This window comes from Argiope bruennichi, chromosome 8, assembly GCF_947563725.1.
Source record: "Argiope bruennichi chromosome 8, qqArgBrue1.1, whole genome shotgun sequence".
NCBI lineage: Eukaryota > Metazoa > Arthropoda > Arachnida > Araneae > Araneidae > Argiope > Argiope bruennichi.
Genome location: NC_079158.1, coordinates 128,225,822 through 128,233,536, shown reverse-complemented (window position 1 = coordinate 128,233,536; position 7,715 = coordinate 128,225,822).

Genomic DNA, 7,715 nt, shown 5'->3' with positions numbered 1-7,715 from the left:
ATATTGATAGGAGGAGATTTCGAGGAGATTTTCTTTAAGTGAAGGCCTGTTCCTTGTTTAATAGGAAGATTGATGAGCGGGAAGATCAGGAGGAAGGTCAGTAATTGACCAATTTGTGGCTATGGGCCAATTGCCTTGAAGATGATGTCAATTTGGTGAATTTGTCAGTGTAATGGATGAATTATGTTGAAGATAGCAGTCGGCTACAATACATCTTGAAGATTCAGTGGTGACGGGGTGGTCGACTGCACAAGAAGAAGGTCTAGATAGGGCGATAGTCCCAAATTTGGCCAAAAGTCGTACATATCTGATTAAACCATTTAAAGTACATTCAATAAAACAAACGAGGGGATTCTCCTCTCACAACTTTGAGTTTCTTTCATTGTAATTTTCATAGCATGAATAATAATCGAATATGTGATTCGCATTCCGTTTATGTATTGTTTCAAAAATATAGTCACGTAGGTACTTTAGTGTGGAACACAATGACACACACAAGAAGTAGAGCTAAACCAATTTATTAATTCAACTCAGAACTCAGTGACTGACAGATCTTCTGCTTTTATACTAGCAGGAAAAGTTCCAGAATACTTTTCTGGAGACAGTAAGAAAAGACCAGAACACTTATCTGGTAAACTAAAGAAAGATCCAGAATCTTCTGGAACATGAAATAAAGGAAAACATAAAATCAAGGAATTAAATATTTACACAGACTGTAAATCACATTGTCTCGAACGGGATTCGAACTTCCGATCTCGTGATTATGAGACCAGAATATTTTATTTTGTTTCGATCTATAAATATACTTCAAAAATTTATGAAGTCTGCATTTTTTACAGTCATTTTGTCCTAAGGATTCATATTCTGCGAAATATTCTCTACACTACAACTTTTAAATAAATAAACGTTTCTAACTTCGGCGATCAAATCTGATTGATTCATTAAGTTTTGATTATTACATTGTTAGAACCGCTAAACTTTTTATAATCTTATATCAATCAGTCTTGAGAAACCATCAATCCTAGTGGATCCCCCTATTGATCTTGTGATTGGCGGATGTTCTTTGAAACTGCTGATGTTGAGGTCTAAAATCGTCCGTTTTTACAAAATAGTGATATTTAAATTTTTATAAATCGGTCAGTTTTAGTGATTTATTTAGTTGAATGGAGTGCAACTCTTTTTATTTAAAACATTAGTATTACAAAAATATTTTGTTAAATATGATTTACAAGGCATGTAAAAATCCATGTAAAAATTTAAAATTAGTAATTCCTCGGAGCATTTATTGATTCAAATTAAATATAATTATTCAATTCATTTAGGCAATTTTGTTAGTAGATGTATGTCTAATACTAATGGTTTACAATTTAATTACAATAGACCCTGATTATATTAAACAAATATGCAAGTATTAAACCATGTTTTTCTCAAATAAAATTGATTTATTGAATTAATTATGTAGATATTACAGAAGATAATAAAAAACTTTTTCTTGCATTCAGTTTTTTAGAAAATATGTTTCATATTTATTTCATTTTATGCAGACACATGCCGAAAATTACACTTTTGTATGTTTAATTTGCAATAGTAGTTAACTTATTTTTTAATCCGTGCTTTTATCAATGTGATGGCAACACGTTTATAAAAGATAATTTTTCCCATGCAGGCGTAATGTACTCGTGCAGGTTAAATTCCATTTTACTTTATTTATTTCGAAATAAATTGTAAAAAAAGAGTTAAAATATGTTTTTTAAAAAAATACATTTAAAATAGAAATTTGATTTCTAAGTTAAAAAGTTTGGTTTCATCAAAAAGATAATTTTTGTAGCTTTAATTTAATGTAAAAATCATGTTTGGGCAATGCTATTTTTGGAAGTCATCTCAAAAAAGCTGAAATTTTGCCTAATTTTTAATTAACCAGGATTCTAATTAAAAATTCATAAAATAGCTCGGAGGTCACATTCCCGACCTCCAAGGTATACATGCACCAAATTTGGTAGCTGCATATCATACGGTCTGGACTATAGAGCTGCAATACACACACACACACACACTCTGACCCTGATACAAAGAAGCATGATATGTTTTAGGCTTATCCTTATTTTATTTTGAAAAAAAAATAGTATTTATACTAAATTTAACGTGAAAAACAAATGTTTTTGAAATCACTGTAAAACTTGTATATTTAAAAGTAGTTACAAAACTAATATATTTTAAAGGAAAATATACTTAAAGAATGTTTTTTAATATTTGCTAAAATTAAAGAAAATTTAGCACAAGATAATGAAAATTATTGAAAAGCTAGTTAAGTAAAATGGTTTTTAAAATTTAATGTCCCGAATTTAGCGAAGAAAAACCTTCAAGATCTGATTAATTTTTAACTAAAAATAAAATTAAAATTTTGAAAAACTTTCTTCATGAGTGCCTACTAGTAACTACGCTTTAAAAAGTAAATAGGTGCTAGAAGTAACTATCAACGAGAGGATTATGTTTTGAATTTGGGAAGCAGTGAAATGACTACTAACGGAATCCAAGAATTTTAAATTATAGAAGAAATTAATTACTAATCGTTTTGTAAGGGTATATGTAAGCGGAATTTACATCCGATTTTTACTACCGAAAATTGCGCTTTTCAGTTTTGGAAAATGATTTGGTAAAACGTGTGTGGTATTGGTTTAATTTGGAAATATGGGTATTGAGACGAGAAGAAAAGCTTTATTTCCAACTGTCCCCAAAATGTTTCCTATATACAGAAAATAGACTTAAAAGGTGAAATTTAATACAGAAAAAGAAACTTGCAACCTAAAAGATAATGATAACTGAAACTCTATAAAAGAGATTCAAAGAGCAATACAATTTATTGTTTAATTTTGCATATTTTGAATTTTTTATTTATTAAGATTGTAGTTTTGTTCTACTTTATAAAACGAAGCTAAATGAAAGCTTTCGAAAGGAAAACGAAGCTTTCTAATGAAATACCGGGAAGGGAAAAAAATTTTAACCAAATTATTGAAAACAATTCAAATTTTTAAAAAAAGAATTCTTGCTTATCAAATACTAGTGTAAATTTCAAAGAGTAACTAATTTGGATGTGAAGTATTTTTCCCTATTATGCGTATCTGTCTAATAAAATCTCTTGAAAAAAATACAATATACCTATCAGTACTTTATTGGAAAAAGTGCTGATTATGTGTGACTCAGATAGCAATCCAATATGTGGTAGATAGTCAAGATATTCCGTTTCACGAGGACAAGGTCACATGCAGGATTAGTTACTCGTGAAAAATTATTGAATTATGGTTAATATGTCATTACATCCATCGTATTAATCGATCCTACTTCTGATTAATTCCTTTGTTCTTCGCAAATGTCCAGAATAGCAAAACCTATGATACGAATGAGCGCATCAAATATTGCTAGTAGCTGATTTTTCTGTCAATGACAGTTTTTACAATGATGAATTCATCATATATTAATTAATTAAAATTATTGATTAATTTTGAGGTAATCCATTGAAAAAAGAAGGGCAAAAAATGCGCTATTACCCAAAATCAGTCAAAACGCGAATTAACTAGAGAAAACGCGCTTTAACTGACAGCGCTAGGAAGAACCCGAATTCACTAGGAAAAACGCGTTTTAACTGACAGTGCTAGGGAGAACCCGAATTAACTAGGAAAACCGCGTTTTAACTGACAGCTCTAGGGAGAACCCGAATTAACTAGGAAAAACGCGTTCTAACTGAGAGCGCTAGGGAGAACCCGAAATAACTAGGAAAAACGCTGAAAAATTATTGTATTAAACTATACTTAATAATACAGTGTTTAAGGAAAGAACCTATCATTGAAGGAAAAATACTTTACTTGAATATTGTTTAATTAGTACAGTTATTACAAATTACTTATTTCGACATGGTAAATGCTGTGACACTCAGGATTGCAAAGAGAACCATTTTTCATACAGAAACAATATCTGAATCTCTTTGAAGAACAATCTTTTTTACAAGAACAACGAGAGAACCCTTGTCCAATTCCTACAGTTTCTTTTCTTGCTGCTGTTCTCAGCGAAATTCGGCACTCGTTCTTGAATCAAGAAAATTTACGGCGATGCATCGAATTGAGATCTTAAAATCAGTGAATATATTAAATTTTTGTATCAAACTTGTACTCTGGTTAACTGTAGTCTATTGCATAAATACTTATAAAGTTAATATAAGTAATAATCATATATTTATTGAAGAAATACTGAACTAATTAAGTTTAAATATCATTTCTTACTTTCAAAAAAGTTTGTTCAGAACTCTATCTTTCGTGGCAATTTTGTACAGGGCATCTAAATCTTTTTCAAGCGCTCCACCGATGAGATTTTGCAAATCAGCTTTTGCTCTATCAACTTCTGAAATGAGAATAATGACGTTACTTCAAATATAAAACTCGGGATGTATTACATCGGAGATATTTTTCGTTCGTTTGGCTTGGTTTGTTAAAGTTTCTTTGGCTTCCTCTCTGATTCGAAAAATGTTGGTCGAATTACTAGCAAGCATACGCGCCCCTAATTGTGTTTATTCAATTTTTCGCTCTTCTGAATTCATGTCCTCGAAAACTTTCCTTCTCGTCTTCGATATTTTTATAGTATCTGGTGGCAAGGTTGTGGTTGCCGTTTCAACTCTTGGCTCAATCCCAAACATAAATTTGTATGGTAATTGTTTAATTCTTGAATGTAGAGCTCTGTTTTTCATGAATTGAACTAAACGAAAACTATTGCACCATTTTGTAGTTTGCTTATCCTTCGCCCATGAAACCAACATATTTTCTACGTCTTGGTTGGCCCTCTCAACTGAACCTGCGATTGGCTGCGTTTTCAAGGAAGAATCTTCCGAAGGCCGAATTTTCAAGGAATAATCTTCAATTCTGGCCAATACGCACATAAGTGTTCGATAATGAATTTTACTGATAATGAATCTCTTCCATTATCAGATTGCAGTGTACAAAGAGCCCCTAGTATCAAAAAGAAATCTAGTACTTGTAAAGAAATCTCTTCCATTCCTTTCCTCTGAAGTGGTCGTAGTAACTTAATTAAATGTTCCTGGTAAATCATAATAAACCTGAATTCATTACCTGGCACTCATTATTGATTGCATATCAATCAAATCCACTTGATTGCTTCTATTAATTTCTGACTGAATAATAGATTTAGAAACCAAACCTTTTCTTTTCTTATTTTTTTCTGTTGGTATGTTTCATACATTGATGAAAAAATTTGTATCAACTAAGTAGTTATGTTAGCAAAATTTCTTGAATTTTCAATTTTAAGTTTGTTTCTAACCCCATGTCCTAAGACCACATGTACAAATTCGATATCACCAAAAATTTCTTCTACTGATAAGTAATATTTCATGGGCTCATTTGAAAAAAACCAACTTTATTATTATACTACACGAATTATGTTGGTTTATTGATGGAAAAGACAGGTTAAGGGCGCCATACATATCAAATTTCAATACAATAGATGACATATTTTTCTGTTAAAATATTTCAATTAATAAATCGATTATTCAATATAAAGTTTTAAAATGTTCCTGTTCCATTTCAATAGAATCTGGTAGAATCTCAGGTATTTGAGTAATTTCTCAGTATACTGTAAGAGATGAAATTTATCTTAAAAATAACTTGAACATTTAGACATAGCAGAATTCTGGATCATAAGAAACGGATAGTCCCAGACAGACATTATGAAATCAATTTCTTTCAAAAGGATTGGAACTATCCATTCTTCTTTTATAAAACCTTACATTCTCTTACATTGTAGCTATGCAGAATTTTCTTATATGCTATTATACCCTAATAGGATTATATACAGTTACCTGTGATCATAAAAGCTTACTTATTTAGAAAAAAAATAAAAAATTTGCATTTCAATTGGTGATTGCGAATCTTTGATATTTACTTCAAAAGATTAACTTATCTCATCTTGAAATACATGGATAAGATTTAATTATGTTCAGAAATTACAATTTTATTTATACCAACGCCCTATTTTTAAAGCAACACTATGCCTGTTTTGGGACGGACCTCGTAATTTTGAACCGCGGTCAGATGACGAGGATGACATCTGAGCAGGCATCCACTCTCCAAAGTTCCACACAGCACTAATGAGGCGACATTTGGCCCTGATAGATTCGTGCACCAGACCCGCTTACACGACGGCTCGTCGGTTGAATCGGGTCTCGAACTTGAAACCTTACAGTTCCGAAGCCGAGACCTCACCACCAGGCCACCACGGCCGCTGAAATTCCTATAGAACACAGTAAAAAAGAAAATTAAGGCTATGGTTTTTTTCTCTTTGTAAACGGTTGTTTATTATCTAATTTTTAATGATTAAATTATCCAAGGTCTCATTGGTCCGGTTTGTTCAGATTTTAAAATTAACGATGATGGAAATGTAGATCTGGAAAAGGAAAGATTAGAAAATGTATAAAATCCCCTTGACATAAGTTATTCGGCAATTAAAGCTTTAGATTATTGATTATAATTTATTTCAAATCTAAATAGGGATGAATTTCAAAAAATACTTTTTATTCATTTTGAACTTTGCAATTTTGATACTGGAGAAAAAATTATCGAAAATATATGTATAAAGAAACAAATGATATGAATGTTGTCAATAAACAATGTTTAGGAAAAAAATTTTTGCTTTTTTTACATTTCCGATTTTAAATAAAAGGAACGTGAACGATATGAAAAGGCATTGTATTAAAACATCTTTCAAGTCTTTCAGATAAAAATAATGCAATTCAGAAACAATATACATAGATAAAAAAAGAAAAAAAAATCTGATAACGTTTTGGTAAATAATGGTAACCTTTGGTAAATAATGATAATCTTTTGATAAATAATGATTGACTTTTATGCTCTATCTTTATTGAAAAATTACAATTATTATTTTTTTCGGAAGTAAAGACTTCGCAAATGCAGTTAATCTAATCTTATTAATGATGCTGTAACCAAGGAATTTACCAAGGAGCATCAGACAGCATTATACATACGAGAAGACTTAATCGAGGATCTCATCTCCTTCATGAATGCTCATCGTCGAATAAAGGGGACATTTCCCTAACGAAGTATTTCTGCACTGTTCGTGAGCACATATTTTGTGCTCACGCTGCAAAAAATAGAATATTCTACACAAGAAAAAACAGAAAACACTTTACTTGACTAGTCATCCACTTATTCACATCGAGCCACACCTTGTTTTTATTCAATTTTTGATCAGAAACCCCTTATCACGGTTACGAATATTTCTTAAAAACAATAAAAAATATTTTCTATATAAACTGCTAATTTTACAAGAAACTCGCCGGGTTTCGCATGATCGTTAAAGCAAATTTGCTGTGATTTTCCTCTCGTGTTACTAATCGCTCACACCCCAAGTGAACGTATACTTTTCTTGACTGCCAAGCGAGCAAGAAATCTATTCTATATAACTTTCAAGGTAACGGGATGCGCTGCCATCTGTTGTTAGGACAGGGAACTAATCCCGACACTCATGAAAGTCTGGAATTCTCACTTCTTCATTTTATTTTGCATCATTTTTTGAAGAATATATCTTTTTGGCGCTTTTATGCTACCCATTTCATACAGGAAATTGCAACATAGCATTATTGTAATTTGGATACTTGAATTTTTCAAACTTCGTCCTAAGCGTCTTGGAATTCGAAG